This window comes from Stegostoma tigrinum, chromosome 50, assembly GCF_030684315.1.
Source record: "Stegostoma tigrinum isolate sSteTig4 chromosome 50, sSteTig4.hap1, whole genome shotgun sequence".
Lineage (NCBI taxonomy): Eukaryota > Metazoa > Chordata > Chondrichthyes > Orectolobiformes > Stegostomatidae > Stegostoma > Stegostoma tigrinum.
The window spans coordinates 1,099,280-1,116,376 of record NC_081403.1 but is presented as its reverse complement, the minus strand read 5'-3'; the positions used below and the strand labels follow the sequence as shown (position 1 = coordinate 1,116,376).

Here is a 17,097-nt window from a genome sequence, read left to right as displayed (position 1 = left end):
CCCTCGGCACTGACCCTCCGACAGTGCCCACTCCCTCAGCACTGACCCTCCGACAGTGCCCACTCCCTCAGCGCTGACCCTCCGACAGAGCCCGCTCCCTCAGCGCTGACCCTCCGACAGGGCCCGCTCCCTCGGCACTGACCCTCTGACAGTGCCCACTCCCTCAGCGCTGACCCTCCGACAGGGCCCGCTCCCTCAGCACTGACCCTCCGACAGCGTCCGCTCCCTCAGCGCTGACCCTCAGACAGTGCCCACTCCCTCAGCGCTGACCCTCAGACAGTGCCCACTCCCTCAGCGCTGACCCTCCAACAGCGCCCGCTCCCTCAGCGCTGACCCTCCGACAGTGCCCACTCCCTCAGCACTGACCCTCCAACAGGGCCCGCTCCCTCAGCACTGACCCTCCAACAGTGTCCCCTCCCTCAGCACTGACCCTCCGACAGTGCCCGCTCCCTCAGCACTGACCCTCCGACAGTGTCCCCTCCCTCAGCACTGACCCTCCGACAGGGCCCGCTCCCCCAGCACTGACCCTCCGACAGTGTCCCCTCCCTCAGCACTGACCCTCCAACAGGGCCCGCTCCCTCAGCACTGACCCTCCGACAGTGCCCGCTCCCTCAGCGCTGACCCTCCGACAGTATCCGCTCCCTCAGCACTGACCCTCTGACAGTGCCCGCTCCCTCAGCACTGACCCTCCAACAGTGCCCGCTCCCTCAGCACTGACTCTCCGACAGGGCCCACTCCCTCAGCACTGACCCTCCGGCAGGGCCCGCTCCCTCGGCACTGACCCTCCGGCAGGGCCCGCTCCCTCGGCACTGACCCTCCGGCAGGGCCCGCTCCCTCGGCACTGACCCTCCGACAGTGCCCACTCCCACGGCACTGACCCTCCGACAGTGCCCACTCCCTCAGCGCTGACCCTCCGACAGTGCCCACTCCCTCAGCGCTGACCCTCCGACAGGGCCCGCTCCCTCGGCACTGACCCTCCGGCAGGGCCCACTCCCTCAGCGCTGACCCTCCGACAGGGCCCGCTCCCTCGGCACTGACCCTCCGGCAGGGCCCGCTCCCTCGGCACTGACCCTCCGGCAGGGCCCGCTCCCTCGGCACTGACCCTCCGACAGTGCCCACTCCCTCAGCACTGACCCTCCGACAGTGCCCACTCCCTCAGCGCTGACCCTCCGACAGAGCCCGCTCCCTCAGCGCTGACCCTCCGACAGGGCCCGCTCCCTCGGCACTGACCCTCTGACAGTGCCCACTCCCTCAGCGCTGACCCTCCGACAGGGCCCGCTCCCTCAGCACTGACCCTCCGACAGCGTCCGCTCCCTCAGCGCTGACCCTCAGACAGTGCCCACTCCCTCAGCGCTGACCCTCAGACAGTGCCCACTCCCTCAGCACTGACCCTCCAACAGCGCCCGCTCCCTCAGCGCTGACCCTCCGACAGTGCCCACTCCCTCAGCACTGACCCTCCAACAGGGCCCGCTCCCTCAGCACTGACCCTCCAACAGTGTCCCCTCCCTCAGCACTGACCCTCCGACAGTGCCCGCTCCCTCAGCACTGACCCTCCGACAGTGTCCCCTCCCTCAGCACTGACCCTCCGACAGGGCCCGCTCCCCCAGCACTGACCCTCCGACAGTGTCCCCTCCCTCAGCACTGACCCTCCAACAGGGCCCGCTCCCTCAGCACTGACCCTCCGACAGTGCCCGCTCCCTCAGCGCTGACCCTCCGACAGTATCCGCTCCCTCAGCACTGACCCTCTGACAGTGTCCCCTCCCTCAGCACTGACCCTCCAACAGTATCCGCTCCCTCAGCACTGACCCTCCGACAGTGCCCGCTCCCTCAACACTGACCCTCCAACAGGGCCCGCTCCCTCAGCGCTGACCCTCCAACAGAGCCCGCTCCCCCAGCACTGACCCTCCGACAGTATCCGCTCCCTCAGCACTGACCCTCCGACAGTATCCGCTCCCTCAGCACTGACCCTCCGACAGTGCCCGCTCCCTCAGCACTGACCCCCCGACAGTATCCGCTCCCTCAGCACTGACCCTCCGACAGTGTCCCCTCCCTCAGCACTGACCCTCCAACAGGGCCCGCTCCCTCAGCGCTGACCCTCCAACAGAGCCCGCTCCCCCAGCACTGACCCTCCGACAGTATCCGCTCCCTCAGCACTGACCCTCCGACAGTATCCGCTCCCTCAGCACTGACCCTCCAACAGGGCCCGCTCCCTCAGCACTGACCCTCCGACAGAGCCCGCTCCCTCAGCGCATCCCCTCCAACAGAGCCCGCTCCCTCAGCACTGACCCTCCAACAGGGCCCGCTCCCTCAGCACTGACCCTCCGACAGTGCCCGCTCCCTCCGCGCTGACCCTCCAACAGCGCCCGCTCCCTCAGCACTGACCCTCCGACAGGGCCCGCTCCCTCAGCACTGACCCTCCGACAGGGCCCGCTCCCTCAGCACTGACCCTCCGACAGGGCCCGCTCCCTCAGCACTGACCCTCCAACAGTGCCCACTCCCTCAGCACTGACCCTCCGACAGAGCCCGCTCCCTCAGCACTGACCCTCCGACAGTGCCCGCTCCCTCAGCACTGACCCTCCGACAGTGCCCGCTCCCTCAGCGCTGACCCCCCGACAGGGCCCGCTCCCTCAGCACTGACCCTCCGACAGCGCCCGCTCCCTCAGCACTGACCCTCCGACAGGGCCCGCTCCCTCAGCACTGACCCTCCGACAGGGCCCGCTCCCCCAGCACTGACCCTCCGACAGTGCCCGCTCCCTCAGCGCTGACCCTCCGACAGTGCCCGCTCCCTCAGCGCTGACCCTCCGACAGTGCCCGCTCCCCCAGCACTGACCCTCCGACAGTGCCCGCTCCCTCAGCGCTGACCCTCCGACAGTGCCCGCTCCCTCAGCACTGACCCTCCGACAGTGCCCGCTCCCTCAGCGCTGACCCTCCGACAGTGCCCGCTCCCTCAGCACTGACCCTCCGACAGTGCCCGCTCCCTCAGCGCTGACCCCCCGACAGTGTCCGCTCCCTCAGCGCTGACCCCCCGACAGTGCCCGCTCCCTCAGCACTGACCCTCTGACAGGGCCCGCTCCCTCAGCGCTGACCCTCAGACAGTGCCCACTCCCTCAGCGCTGACCCTCAGACAGTGCCCGCTCCCTCAGCGCTGACCCCCCGACAGTGCCCACTCCCTCAGCGCTGACCCTCCGACAGGGCCCGCTCCCTCAGCGCTGACCCTCCGACAGCGTCCGCTCCCTCAGCGCTGACCCTCAGACAGTGCCCACTCCCTCAGCGCTGACCCTCAGACAGTGCCCACTCCCTCAGCACTGACCCTCCAACAGCGCCCGCTCCCTCAGCGCTGACCCTCCGACAGTGCCCACTCCCTCAGCACTGACCCTCCAACAGGGCCCGCTCCCTCAGCACTGACCCTCCAACAGTGTCCCCTCCCTCAGCACTGACCCTCCGACAGTGCCCGCTCCCTCAGCACTGACCCTCCGACAGTGTCCCCTCCCTCAGCACTGACCCTCCGACAGGGCCCGCTCCCCCAGCACTGACCCTCCGACAGTGTCCCCTCCCTCAGCACTGACCCTCCAACAGGGCCCGCTCCCTCAGCACTGACCCTCCGACAGTGCCCGCTCCCTCAGCGCTGACCCTCCGACAGTATCCGCTCCCTCAGCACTGACCCTCTGACAGTGCCCGCTCCCTCAGCACTGACCCTCCAACAGTGCCCGCTCCCTCAGCACTGACTCTCCGACAGGGCCCACTCCCTCAGCACTGACCCTCCGGCAGGGCCCGCTCCCTCGGCACTGACCCTCCGGCAGGGCCCGCTCCCTCGGCACCGACCCTCCGGCAGGGCCCGCTCCCTCGGCACTGACCCTCTGACAGTGCCCACTCCCTCAGCGCTGACCCTCCGACAGGGCCCGCTCCCTCAGCACTGACCCTCCGACAGCGTCCGCTCCCTCAGCGCTGACCCTCAGACAGTGCCCACTCCCTCAGCGCTGACCCTCAGACAGTGCCCACTCCCTCAGCACTGACCCTCCAACAGCGCCCGCTCCCTCAGCGCTGACCCTCCGACAGTGCCCACTCCCTCAGCACTGACCCTCCAACAGGGCCCGCTCCCTCAGCACTGACCCTCCAACAGTGTCCCCTCCCTCAGCACTGACCCTCCGACAGTGCCCGCTCCCTCAGCACTGACCCTCCGACAGTGTCCCCTCCCTCAGCACTGACCCTCCGACAGGGCCCGCTCCCCCAGCACTGACCCTCCGACAGTGTCCCCTCCCTCAGCACTGACCCTCCAACAGGGCCCGCTCCCTCAGCACTGACCCTCCGACAGTGCCCGCTCCCTCAGCGCTGACCCTCCGACAGTATCCGCTCCCTCAGCACTGACCCTCTGACAGTGCCCGCTCCCTCAGCACTGACCCTCCAACAGTGCCCGCTCCCTCAGCACTGACTCTCCGACAGGGCCCACTCCCTCAGCACTGACCCTCCGGCAGGGCCCGCTCCCTCGGCACTGACCCTCTGGCAGGGCCCGCTCCCTCGGCACTGACCCTCCGGCAGGGCCCGCTCCCTCGGCACTGACCCTCCGACAGTGCCCACTCCCACGGCACTGACCCTCCGACAGTGCCCACTCCCTCAGCGCTGACCCTCCGACAGTGCCCACTCCCTCAGCGCTGACCCTCCGACAGGGCCCGCTCCCTCGGCACTGACCCTCCGGCAGGGCCCACTCCCTCAGCGCTGACCCTCCGACAGGGCCCGCTCCCTCGGCACTGACCCTCCGGCAGGGCCCGCTCCCTCGGCACTGACCCTCCGGCAGGGCCCGCTCCCTCGGCACTGACCCTCCGACAGTGCCCACTCCCTCGGCACTGACCCTCCGACAGTGCCCACTCCCTCAGCGCTGACCCTCCGACAGAGCCCGCTCCCTCAGCGCTGACCCTCCGACAGGGCCCGCTCCCTCGGCACTGACCCTCTGACAGTGCCCACTCCCTCAGCGCTGACCCTCCGACAGGGCCCGCTCCCTCAGCACTGACCCTCCGACAGCGTCCGCTCCCTCAGCGCTGACCCTCAGACAGTGCCCACTCCCTCAGCGCTGACCCTCAGACAGTGCCCACTCCCTCAGCACTGACCCTCCAACAGCGCCCGCTCCCTCAGCGCTGACCCTCCGACAGTGCCCACTCCCTCAGCACTGACCCTCCAACAGGGCCCGCTCCCTCAGCACTGACCCTCCAACAGTGTCCCCTCCCTCAGCACTGACCCTCCGACAGTGCCCGCTCCCTCAGCACTGACCCTCCGACAGTGTCCCCTCCCTCAGCACTGACCCTCCGACAGGGCCCGCTCCCCCAGCACTGACCCTCCGACAGTGTCCCCTCCCTCAGCACTGACCCTCCAACAGGGCCCGCTCCCTCAGCACTGACCCTCCGACAGTGCCCGCTCCCTCAGCGCTGACCCTCCGACAGTATCCGCTCCCTCAGCACTGACCCTCTGACAGTGTCCCCTCCCTCAGCACTGACCCTCCAACAGTATCCGCTCCCTCAGCACTGACCCTCCGACAGTGCCCGCTCCCTCAACACTGACCCTCCAACAGGGCCCGCTCCCTCAGCGCTGACCCTCCAACAGAGCCCGCTCCCCCAGCACTGACCCTCCGACAGTATCCGCTCCCTCAGCACTGACCCTCCGACAGTATCCGCTCCCTCAGCACTGACCCTCCGACAGTGCCCGCTCCCTCAGCACTGACCCCCCGACAGTATCCGCTCCCTCAGCACTGACCCTCCGACAGTGTCCCCTCCCTCAGCACTGACCCTCCAACAGGGCCCGCTCCCTCAGCGCTGACCCTCCAACAGAGCCCGCTCCCCCAGCACTGACCCTCCGACAGTATCCGCTCCCTCAGCACTGACCCTCCGACAGTATCCGCTCCCTCAGCACTGACCCTCCAACAGGGCCCGCTCCCTCAGCACTGACCCTCCGACAGAGCCCGCTCCCTCAGCGCATCCCCTCCAACAGAGCCCGCTCCCTCAGCACTGACCCTCCAACAGGGCCCGCTCCCTCAGCACTGACCCTCCGACAGTGCCCGCTCCCTCCGCGCTGACCCTCCAACAGCGCCCGCTCCCTCAGCACTGACCCTCCGACAGGGCCCGCTCCCTCAGCACTGACCCTCCGACAGGGCCCGCTCCCTCAGCACTGACCCTCCGACAGGGCCCGCTCCCTCAGCACTGACCCTCCAACAGTGCCCACTCCCTCAGCACTGACCCTCCGACAGAGCCCGCTCCCTCAGCACTGACCCTCCGACAGTGCCCGCTCCCTCAGCACTGACCCTCCGACAGTGCCCGCTCCCTCAGCGCTGACCCCCCGACAGGGCCCGCTCCCTCAGCACTGACCCTCCGACAGCGCCCGCTCCCTCAGCACTGACCCTCCGACAGGGCCCGCTCCCTCAGCACTGACCCTCCGACAGGGCCCGCTCCCCCAGCACTGACCCTCCGACAGTGCCCGCTCCCTCAGCGCTGACCCTCCGACAGGGCCCGCTCCCTCGGCACTGACCCTCCGGCAGGGCCCGCTCCCTCGGCACTGACCCTCCGGCAGGGCCCGCTCCCTCGGCACTGACCCTCCGACAGTGCCCACTCCCTCAGCACTGACCCTCCGACAGTGCCCACTCCCTCAGCGCTGACCCTCCGACAGAGCCCGCTCCCTCAGCGCTGACCCTCCGACAGGGCCCGCTCCCTCGGCACTGACCCTCTGACAGTGCCCACTCCCTCAGCGCTGACCCTCCGACAGGGCCCGCTCCCTCAGCACTGACCCTCCGACAGCGTCCGCTCCCTCAGCGCTGACCCTCAGACAGTGCCCACTCCCTCAGCGCTGACCCTCAGACAGTGCCCACTCCCTCAGCGCTGACCCTCCAACAGCGCCCGCTCCCTCAGCGCTGACCCTCCGACAGTGCCCACTCCCTCAGCACTGACCCTCCAACAGGGCCCGCTCCCTCAGCACTGACCCTCCAACAGTGTCCCCTCCCTCAGCACTGACCCTCCGACAGTGCCCGCTCCCTCAGCACTGACCCTCCGACAGTGTCCCCTCCCTCAGCACTGACCCTCCGACAGGGCCCGCTCCCCCAGCACTGACCCTCCGACAGTGTCCCCTCCCTCAGCACTGACCCTCCAACAGGGCCCCGCTCCCTCAGCACTGACCCTCCGACAGTGCCCGCTCCCTCAGCGCTGACCCTCCGACAGTATCCGCTCCCTCAGCACTGACCCTCTGACAGTGCCCGCTCCCTCAGCACTGACCCTCCAACAGTGCCCGCTCCCTCAGCACTGACTCTCCGACAGGGCCCACTCCCTCAGCACTGACCCTCCGGCAGGGCCCGCTCCCTCGGCACTGACCCTCCGGCAGGGCCCGCTCCCTCGGCACTGACCCTCCGGCAGGGCCCGCTCCCTCGGCACTGACCCTCCGACAGTGCCCACTCCCACGGCACTGACCCTCCGACAGTGCCCACTCCCTCAGCGCTGACCCTCCGACAGTGCCCACTCCCTCAGCGCTGACCCTCCGACAGGGCCCGCTCCCTCGGCACTGACCCTCCGGCAGGGCCCACTCCCTCAGCGCTGACCCTCCGACAGGGCCCGCTCCCTCGGCACTGACCCTCCGGCAGGGCCCGCTCCCTCGGCACTGACCCTCCGGCAGGGCCCGCTCCCTCGGCACTGACCCTCCGACAGTGCCCACTCCCTCAGCACTGACCCTCCGACAGTGCCCACTCCCTCAGCGCTGACCCTCCGACAGAGCCCGCTCCCTCAGCGCTGACCCTCCGACAGGGCCCGCTCCCTCGGCACTGACCCTCTGACAGTGCCCACTCCCTCAGCGCTGACCCTCCGACAGGGCCCGCTCCCTCAGCACTGACCCTCCGACAGCGTCCGCTCCCTCAGCGCTGACCCTCAGACAGTGCCCACTCCCTCAGCGCTGACCCTCAGACAGTGCCCACTCCCTCAGCACTGACCCTCCAACAGCGCCCGCTCCCTCAGCGCTGACCCTCCGACAGTGCCCACTCCCTCAGCACTGACCCTCCAACAGGGCCCGCTCCCTCAGCACTGACCCTCCAACAGTGTCCCCTCCCTCAGCACTGACCCTCCGACAGTGCCCGCTCCCTCAGCACTGACCCTCCGACAGTGTCCCCTCCCTCAGCACTGACCCTCCGACAGGGCCCGCTCCCCCAGCACTGACCCTCCGACAGTGTCCCCTCCCTCAGCACTGACCCTCCAACAGGGCCCGCTCCCTCAGCACTGACCCTCCGACAGTGCCCGCTCCCTCAGCGCTGACCCTCCGACAGTATCCGCTCCCTCAGCACTGACCCTCTGACAGTGTCCCCTCCCTCAGCACTGACCCTCCAACAGTATCCGCTCCCTCAGCACTGACCCTCCGACAGTGCCCGCTCCCTCAACACTGACCCTCCAACAGGGCCCGCTCCCTCAGCGCTGACCCTCCAACAGAGCCCGCTCCCCCAGCACTGACCCTCCGACAGTATCCGCTCCCTCAGCACTGACCCTCCGACAGTATCCGCTCCCTCAGCACTGACCCTCCGACAGTGCCCGCTCCCTCAGCACTGACCCCCCCGACAGTATCCGCTCCCTCAGCACTGACCCTCCGACAGTGTCCCCTCCCTCAGCACTGACCCTCCAACAGGGCCCGCTCCCTCAGCGCTGACCCTCCAACAGAGCCCGCTCCCCCAGCACTGACCCTCCGACAGTATCCGCTCCCTCAGCACTGACCCTCCGACAGTATCCGCTCCCTCAGCACTGACCCTCCAACAGGGCCCGCTCCCTCAGCACTGACCCTCCGACAGAGCCCGCTCCCTCAGCGCATCCCCTCCAACAGAGCCCGCTCCCTCAGCACTGACCCTCCAACAGGGCCCGCTCCCTCAGCACTGACCCTCCGACAGTGCCCGCTCCCTCCGCGCTGACCCTCCAACAGCGCCCGCTCCCTCAGCACTGACCCTCCGACAGGGCCCGCTCCCTCAGCACTGACCCTCCGACAGGGCCCGCTCCCTCAGCACTGACCCTCCGACAGGGCCCGCTCCCTCAGCACTGACCCTCCAACAGTGCCCACTCCCTCAGCACTGACCCTCCGACAGAGCCCGCTCCCTCAGCACTGACCCTCCGACAGTGCCCGCTCCCTCAGCACTGACCCTCCGACAGTGCCCGCTCCCTCAGCGCTGACCCCCCGACAGGGCCCGCTCCCTCAGCACTGACCCTCCGACAGCGCCCGCTCCCTCAGCACTGACCCTCCGACAGGGCCCGCTCCCTCAGCACTGACCCTCCGACAGGGCCCGCTCCCCCAGCACTGACCCTCCGACAGTGCCCGCTCCCTCAGCGCTGACCCTCCGACAGTGCCCGCTCCCTCAGCGCTGACCCTCCGACAGTGCCCGCTCCCCCAGCACTGACCCTCCGACAGTGCCCGCTCCCTCAGCGCTGACCCTCCGACAGTGCCCGCTCCCTCAGCACTGACCCTCCAACAGTGCCCGCTCCCTCAGCACTGACCCTCCGACAGTGCCCGCTCCCTCAGCACTGACCCTCCGACAGTGCCCGCTCCCTCAGCGCTGACCCCCCGACAGTGTCCGCTCCCTCAGCGCTGACCCCCCGACAGTGCCCGCTCCCTCAGCACTGACCCTCTGACAGGGCCCGCTCCCTCAGCACTGACTCTCCGACAGGGCCCACTCCGTCAGCACTGACCCTCCGACAGTGCCCGCTCCCTCAGCACTGACCCTCCGACAGTGCCCACTCCCTCAGCACTGACCCTCCGACAGAGCCCGCTCCCTCAGCACTGACCCTCCGACAGCGCCCGCTCCCTCAGCACTGACCCTCCGACAGCGCCCGCTCCCTCAGCACTGACCCTCCGACAGCGCCCGCTCCCTCAGCACTGACTCTCCGACAGCGCCCGCTCCCTCAGCACTGACTCTCCGACAGTGCCCGCTCCCTCAGCACTGACCCTCCGACAGGGCCCGCTCCCTCAGCACTGACCCTCCGACAGGGCCCGCTCCCTCAGCACTGACCCTCCGACAGTGCCCACTCCCTCAGCACTGACCCTCCGACAGGGCCCACTCCCTCAGCACTGACCCTCCGACAGTGCCCGCTCCCTCAGCACTGACCCTCCGACAGCACCCGCTCCCTCAGCACTGACCCTCCGACAGGGCCCGCTCCCTCAGCACTGACCCTCCGACAGGGCCCCCTCCCTCAGCACTGACCCTCCGACAGGGCCCCCTCCCTCAGCACTGACCCCCCGACAGTGCCCGCTCCCTCAGCACTGACCCTCCGGCAGTGCCCGCTCCCTCAGCACTGACCCTCCGACAGCGCCCGCTCCATCAGGACTGACCCTCCGACAGTGCCCGCTCCCTCAGCACTGACCCTCCGACAGCGCCCGCTCCCCCAGCACTGACCCTCCGACAGAGCCCGCTCCCTCAGCACTGACCCTCCGACAGTGCCCACTCTCAGCACTGACCCTCCAACAGTGTCCGCTCCCCCAGCACTGACCCTCCGACAGGGCCCGCTCCCTCAGCACTGACTCTCCGACAGGGCCCACTCCCTCAGCACTGACCCTCCGACAGTGCCCCCTCCCTCGGCACTGACCCTCTGACAGTGCCCGCTCCCTCGGTGCTGAACCTCCGACAGTGCCCCCTCCCTCAGCACTGACCCTCCGACAGTGCCCGCTCCCTCAGCACTGACCCTCCGACAGTGCCCCCTCCCTCGGCACTGACCCTCCGACAGTGTCCGCTCCCTCAGCACTGACCCTCCGACAGTGCCCCCTCCCTCGGCACTGACCCTCCGACAGTGCCCGCTCCCTCGGTGCTGACCCTCCGACAGGGCCCACTCCGCCAGCACTGACCCTCCGACAGTGCCCGCTCCCTCAGCACTGACCCTCCAACAGTGCCCGCTCCCTCAGCACTGACTCTCCGACAGGGCCCACTCCCTCAGCACTGACCCTCCGACAGTGCCCGCTCCCTCAGCACTGACCCTCCGACAGTGCCCGCTCCCTCAGCACTGACCCTCCGACAGTGTCCGCTCCCTCAGCACTGACCCTCCGACAGTGCCCCCTCCCTCGGCACTGACCCTCCGACAGTGCCCGCTCCCTCGGTGCTGACCCTCCGACAGGGCCCACTCCGTCAGCACTGACCCTCCGACAGTGCCCGCTCCCTCAGCACTGACCCTCCAACAGTGCCCGCTCCCTCAGCACTGACTCTCCGACAGGGCCCACTCCCTCAGCACTGACCCTCCGACAGTGCCCCGCTCCCTCAGCACTGACCCTCCGACAGTGCCCGCTCCCTCAGCACTGACTCTCCGACAGGGCCCGCTCCCTCAGGACTGACCCTCCGACAGGGCCCGCTCCCTCAGCACTGACCCTCCGACAGTGCCCGCTCCCTCAGCACTGACTCTCCGACAGGGCCCGCTCCCTCAGCACTGACCCTCCGACAGGGCCCGCTCCCTCAGCACTGACCCTCCGACAGTGCCCGCTCCCTCAGCACTGACCCTCCGACAGTGCCCGCTCCCTCAGCACTGACCCTCCGACAGGGCCCGCTCCCTCAGCACTGACTCTCCGACAGGGCCCACTCCCTCAGCACTGACCCTCCGACAGTGCCCCCTCCCTCGGCACTGACCCTCTGACAGTGCCCGCTCCCTCAGCACTGACCCTCCGACAGAGCCCACTCCCTCAGCACTGACCCTTCGACAGCGCCCGCTCCCTCAGCACTGACCCTCCGACAGTGTCCGCTCCCTCAGCACTGACCCTCCGACAGGGCCCACTCCCTCGGCACTGACCCTCCGACAGGGCCCGCTCCCTCAGCACTGACCCTCCAACAGTGCCCACTCCCTCAGCACTGACCCTCCGACAGTGCCCGCTCCCTCAGCACTGACCCTCCGACAGTGCCCGCTCCCTCAGCACTGACCCTCCGACAGTGCCCGCTCCCTCAGCGCTGACCCTCCGACAGTGCCCGCTCCCTCAGCACTGACCCTCCGACAGTGCCCGCTCCCTCCGCACTGACCCTCTGACAGGGCCCGCTCCCTCAGCACTGACCCTCCGACAGGGCCCGCTCCCTCAGCACTGACCCTCCGACAGTGCCCGCTCCCTCAGCACTGACCCTCCGACAGTGCCCGCTCCCTCAGCACTGACCCTCCGACAGCACCCGCTCCCTCAGCACTGACCCTCCGACAGTGCCCACTCCCTCAGCACTGACCCTCCGACAGCGCCCGCTCCCTCAGCACTGACCCTCCGACAGGGCCCGCTCCCTCAGCACTGACCCTCCGACAGTGCCCGCTCCCTCAGCACTGACCCTCCGACAGTGCCCACTCCGTCAGCACTGACCCTCCGACAGTGCCCGCTCCCTCAGCACTGACCCTCCGACAGTGCCCGCTCCCTCAGCACTGACCCTCCGACAGAGCCCGCTCCCTCAGCACTGACCCTCCGACAGCGCCCGCTCCCTCAGCACTGACCCTCCGACAGCGCCCGCTCCCTCAGCACTGACCCTCCGACAGCGCCCGCTCCCTCAGCACTGACCCTCCGACAGTGCCCACTCCGTCAGCACTGACCCTCCGACAGTGCCCGCTCCCTCAGCACTGACCCTCCGACAGTGCCCGCTCCCTCAGCACTGACCCTCCGACAGTGCCCACTCCCTCAGCACTGACCCTCCGACAGCGCCCGCTCCCTCAGCACTGACCCTCCGACAGGGCCCGCTCCCTCAGCACTGACCCTCCGACAGTGCCCGCTCCCTCAGCACTGACCCTCCGACAGTGCCCACTCCGTCAGCACTGACCCTCCGACAGTGCCCGCTCCCTCAGCACTGACCCTCCGACAGTGCCCACTCCCTCAGCACTGACCCTCCGACAGAGCCCGCTCCCTCAGCACTGACCCTCCGACAGCGCCCGCTCCCTCAGCACTGACCCTCCGACAGCGCCCGCTCCCTCAGCACTGACCCTCCGACAGCGCCCGCTCCCTCAGCACTGACTCTCCGACAGTGCCCGCTCCCTCAGCACTGACCCTCCGACAGGGCCCGCTCCCTCAGCACTGACCCTCCGACAGGGCCCGCTCCCTCAGCACTGACCCTCCGACAGTGCCCACTCCCTCAGCACTGACCCTCCGACAGGGCCCACTCCCTCAGCACTGACCCTCCGACAGCGCCCGCTCCCTCAGCACTGACCCTCCGACAGCACCCGCTCCCTCAGCACTGACCCTCCGACAGGGCCCGCTCCCTCAGCACTGACCCTCCGACAGGGCCCCCTCCCTCAGCACTGACCCTCCGACAGGGCCCCCTCCCTCAGCACTGACCCCCCGACAGTGCCCGCTCCCTCAGCACTGACCCTCCGGCAGTGCCCGCTCCCTCAGCACTGACCCTCCGACAGCGCCCGCTCCATCAGGACTGACCCTCCGACAGTGCCCGCTCCCTCAGCACTGACCCTCCGACAGCGCCCGCTCCCCCAGCACTGACCCTCCGACAGAGCCCGCTCCCTCAGCACTGACCCTCCGACAGTGCCCACTCTCAGCACTGACCCCTCCAACAGTGTCCGCTCCCCCAGCACTGACCCTCCGACAGGGCCCGCTCCCTCAGCACTGACTCTCCGACAGGGCCCCACTCCCTCAGCACTGACCCTCCGACAGTGCCCCCCTCCCTCGGCACTGACCCTCTGACAGTGCCCGCTCCCTCGGTGCTGAACCTCCGACAGTGCCCCCCTCCCTCAGCACTGACCCTCCGACAGTGCCCCGCTCCCTCAGCACTGACCCTCCGACAGTGCCCCCTCCCTCGGCACTGACCCTCCGACAGTGTCCGCTCCCTCAGCACTGACCCTCCGACAGTGCCCCCTCCCTCGGCACTGACCCTCCGACAGTGCCCGCTCCCTCGGTGCTGACCCTCCGACAGGGCCCACTCCGCCAGCACTGACCCTCCGACAGTGCCCGCTCCCTCAGCACTGACCCTCCAACAGTGCCCGCTCCCTCAGCACTGACTCTCCGACAGGGCCCACTCCCCTCAGCACTGACCCTCCGACAGTGCCCGCTCCCTCAGCACTGACCCTCCGACAGTGCCCGCTCCCAGAGCACTGACCCTCCGACAGTGTCCGCTCCTCAGCACTGACCCTCCGACAGTGCCCCCTCCCTCGGCACTGACCCTCCGACAGTGCCCGCTCCCTCGGTGCTGACCCTCCGACAGGGCCCACTCCGTCAGCACTGACCCTCCGACAGTGCCCGCTCCCTCAGCACTGACCCTCCAACAGTGCCCGCTCCCTCAGCACTGACCCTCCGACAGGGCCCCGCTCCCTCAGCACTGACCCTCCGACAGGGCCCGCTCCCTCAGGACTGACCCTCCGACAGTGCCCGCTCCCTCAGCGCTGACCCTCAGACAGTGCCCACTCCCTCAGCGCTGACCCTCAGACAGTGCCCACTCCCTCAGCGCTGACCCTCAGACAGTGCCCACTCCCTCAGCACTGACCCTCCAACAGCGCCCACTCCCTCAGCACTGACCCTCAGACAGTGCCCGCTCCCCTCAGCACTGACCCTCCAACAGCGCCCACCTCCCTCAGCGCTGACCCTCTGACAGCGCCCACTCCCTCAGCGCTGACCCTCAGACAGTGCCCACTCCCTCAGCGCTGACCCTCCGACAGGGCCCACTCCCTCAGCACTGACCCTCCGACAGGGCCCACTCCCTCAGCACTGACCCTCCGACAACGCCCGCTCCCTTGGCCCTGACCCTCCGACAGGGCCCGCTCCCTCAGCGCTGACCCTCCGACAGTGCCCGCTCCCTCAGCACTGACCCTCCGACAGCGTCCGCTCCCTCAGCGCTGACCCTCAGACAGTGCCCACTCCCTCAGCGCTGACCCTCAGACAGTGCCCACTCCCTCAGCACTGACCCTCCAACAGCGCCCGCTCCCTCAGCGCTGACCCTCCGACAGTGCCCACTCCCTCAGCACTGACCCTCCAACAGCGCCCGCCTCCCTCAGCACTGACCCCCCGACAGTGCCCGCTCCCCTCAGCGCTGACCCCCCGACAGTATCCACTCCCTCAGCACTGACCCTCCAACAGCGCCCGCTCCCTCAGCGCTGACCTCCGACAGTGCCCACTCCCTCAGCACTGACCCTCCAACAGCGCCCGCTCCCTCAGCGCTGACCCTCCGACAGCGCCCGCTCCCTCAGCGCTGACCCTCCGACAGTGCCCACTCCCTCAGCGCTGACCCTCCGACAGTGCCCACTCCCTCAGCACTGACCCTGTGATGGTGATGGTGATGGTGGCGGTGGGGAAGGGGTTTGGAGTCTCCCACCCGCTGAGACTGTCCTTTCCCGATGGGCAGGCCCGTGTGCAGTGCTACCCGAGCCCAGCTGCCAGCAGCTCCTCTGGCTCTCCCGCCACGTCCACCACGTACAGCACCACCTACAGCACCAGCAGCTCGACCTCTACCACCACCAGCACCGTCTCCACCGAGGAGATCAAGGAGGAGGACGGGCCGGAGGGTGAAGAAAGAACCCAAGGAGTGCCCAGGCGCTGCCCCACCTGCCGTCACCATCAAGAAGGAGAAGGAGGAGAAGGAACAGGCCGAGAGCAAGGAGGAGGAGCCCCCCGCCCCCGGTCAGGAGAGACCCCGACAAACCCAAAATCAAGGAGCGGGGAAAGGGATAGGGAGCCCGAACGGGAGAGGGAGCGCGATCGAGACCGGGAGCGGGACCGGGACAGGGATAAGGATCGTGAGCGGGACAGGGACCGCGATCGGGACAGGGACCGCGACCGGGACAAGGACAAGGAGAAGTCCAAGGCAGACGACAGCAAGAAGAAGGACTCTGATGTCCTGAAGCAGCTCAAAGTGGAGCTGAAGTGAGTCTCTGTTTCTGTCCCTCTCTGTGTGTCTCACTGTCTCTTACTCCCTGTCCCTGTGCCCCTCCTATCCACAACCCCAGTGACCATCTCTCTCTCTCTGCCTCCATACATCTCCGTCTCTTTCCTTTCTCTATCTCTCTCTCTCTCACACGTGCTGTCTGTCTCCCATGCTTGCTCTCTCCCCCTCTCCACCCCCCTCCTCTCGTATTCTCTCCCCCCCACACTCTCTCTCTCTCTCTCTCTCTGTCTGTCTCCCCCCCGCAACAGTCTCTCTCTCTCTCTGTCTCACACTATCTCTCATGCTCTCTCTCTTTCTCTCCCTCTCTCCATCTTCCATGTCTGACGCACTCTCCCCCACGTGCTCTCTCACTAAACCCCGTTTGTGTCTCCCTCAGATTCTCTGTTACCTTCGTCTGTCTGTCTCGCTTTCTCTCTCTTCCTTCTGTCTGTCTCCCCACAACCCGCCCACTGTCTCTCTCACCTCTTTCTCTCTCAGTTTTATCCCTCCTGTCTCTGTATCTCTCCGTCTCTGTCTCTCTCCCTCTCTCGTTTCACCCCATCTTTCTCTCTCTCTCTCTCCCCCTCTCCTCGCTCTCTCACACACATGCTGTCAGTCCCCCACACTCTCTCTCTTTCTTCCCCTCCCCATCTTCCATGTCCGACACACTGTCCCCCACGTGCTCTCTCACTAACCCCAACCCCGTTTGTGTCGCTCCCAGTCTCTCTGTTACCCTTCGTCTGTCTGTCTATCTCGCTTTCTCTCTCTTCCTTCTATCTGTCTCCCCACAACCCACCCACTGTCTCTCTCACCTCCTCTTTCTCTCTCGGTTTTATCCCCCCGTCTCTATATCTCTCTCACTCTCTCCCTCTCATTTCTCCCATCTCTCGGTCTCTTTATCTCTCCCCTCTCTCTGTCTGTCCCTCTCCCCCTCTGTCTGTGAATCTGTCTCTCCTCCCTGTCTCATTTCTCCCATCTCTCTCTCTCCCTCTCTCTCTCTCTCTCTGTCCCCTCTCTCTCCCTGTCTGTGAATCTGTTCCCCGCACCCCCCACCCCAGTCTGTTGCCCCGGCCAGACACTCTGTGCCGTAGTAACTGCCTGCTCCTGCTCCTGCCCCCAACAGGAAGGCGCAGGAGAGCCAGAAGGAGATGAAGCTGCTGCTGGACATGTACAAGTCGGCCCCGAAGGAGCAGCGGGACAAGGTGCAGCTGATGGCAGCTGAGAAGAAAGCCAAGGCTGAGGTACACAGCATCACCCTGCCCAGGGTGTCCCCGGGAGGGAGGGCTCAGTCTGTACCGCGGGGA

The 17,097-nt window shown here is 68.0% G+C and overlaps 1 pseudogene; it reads left to right on the top strand.

The window, feature by feature from the left end:
• The window catches only part of LOC125450109 (E3 ubiquitin-protein ligase BRE1B-like), a 42,318-nt pseudogene that overhangs the window by 24,843 nt on the left and 378 nt on the right, over positions 1–17,097 (top strand).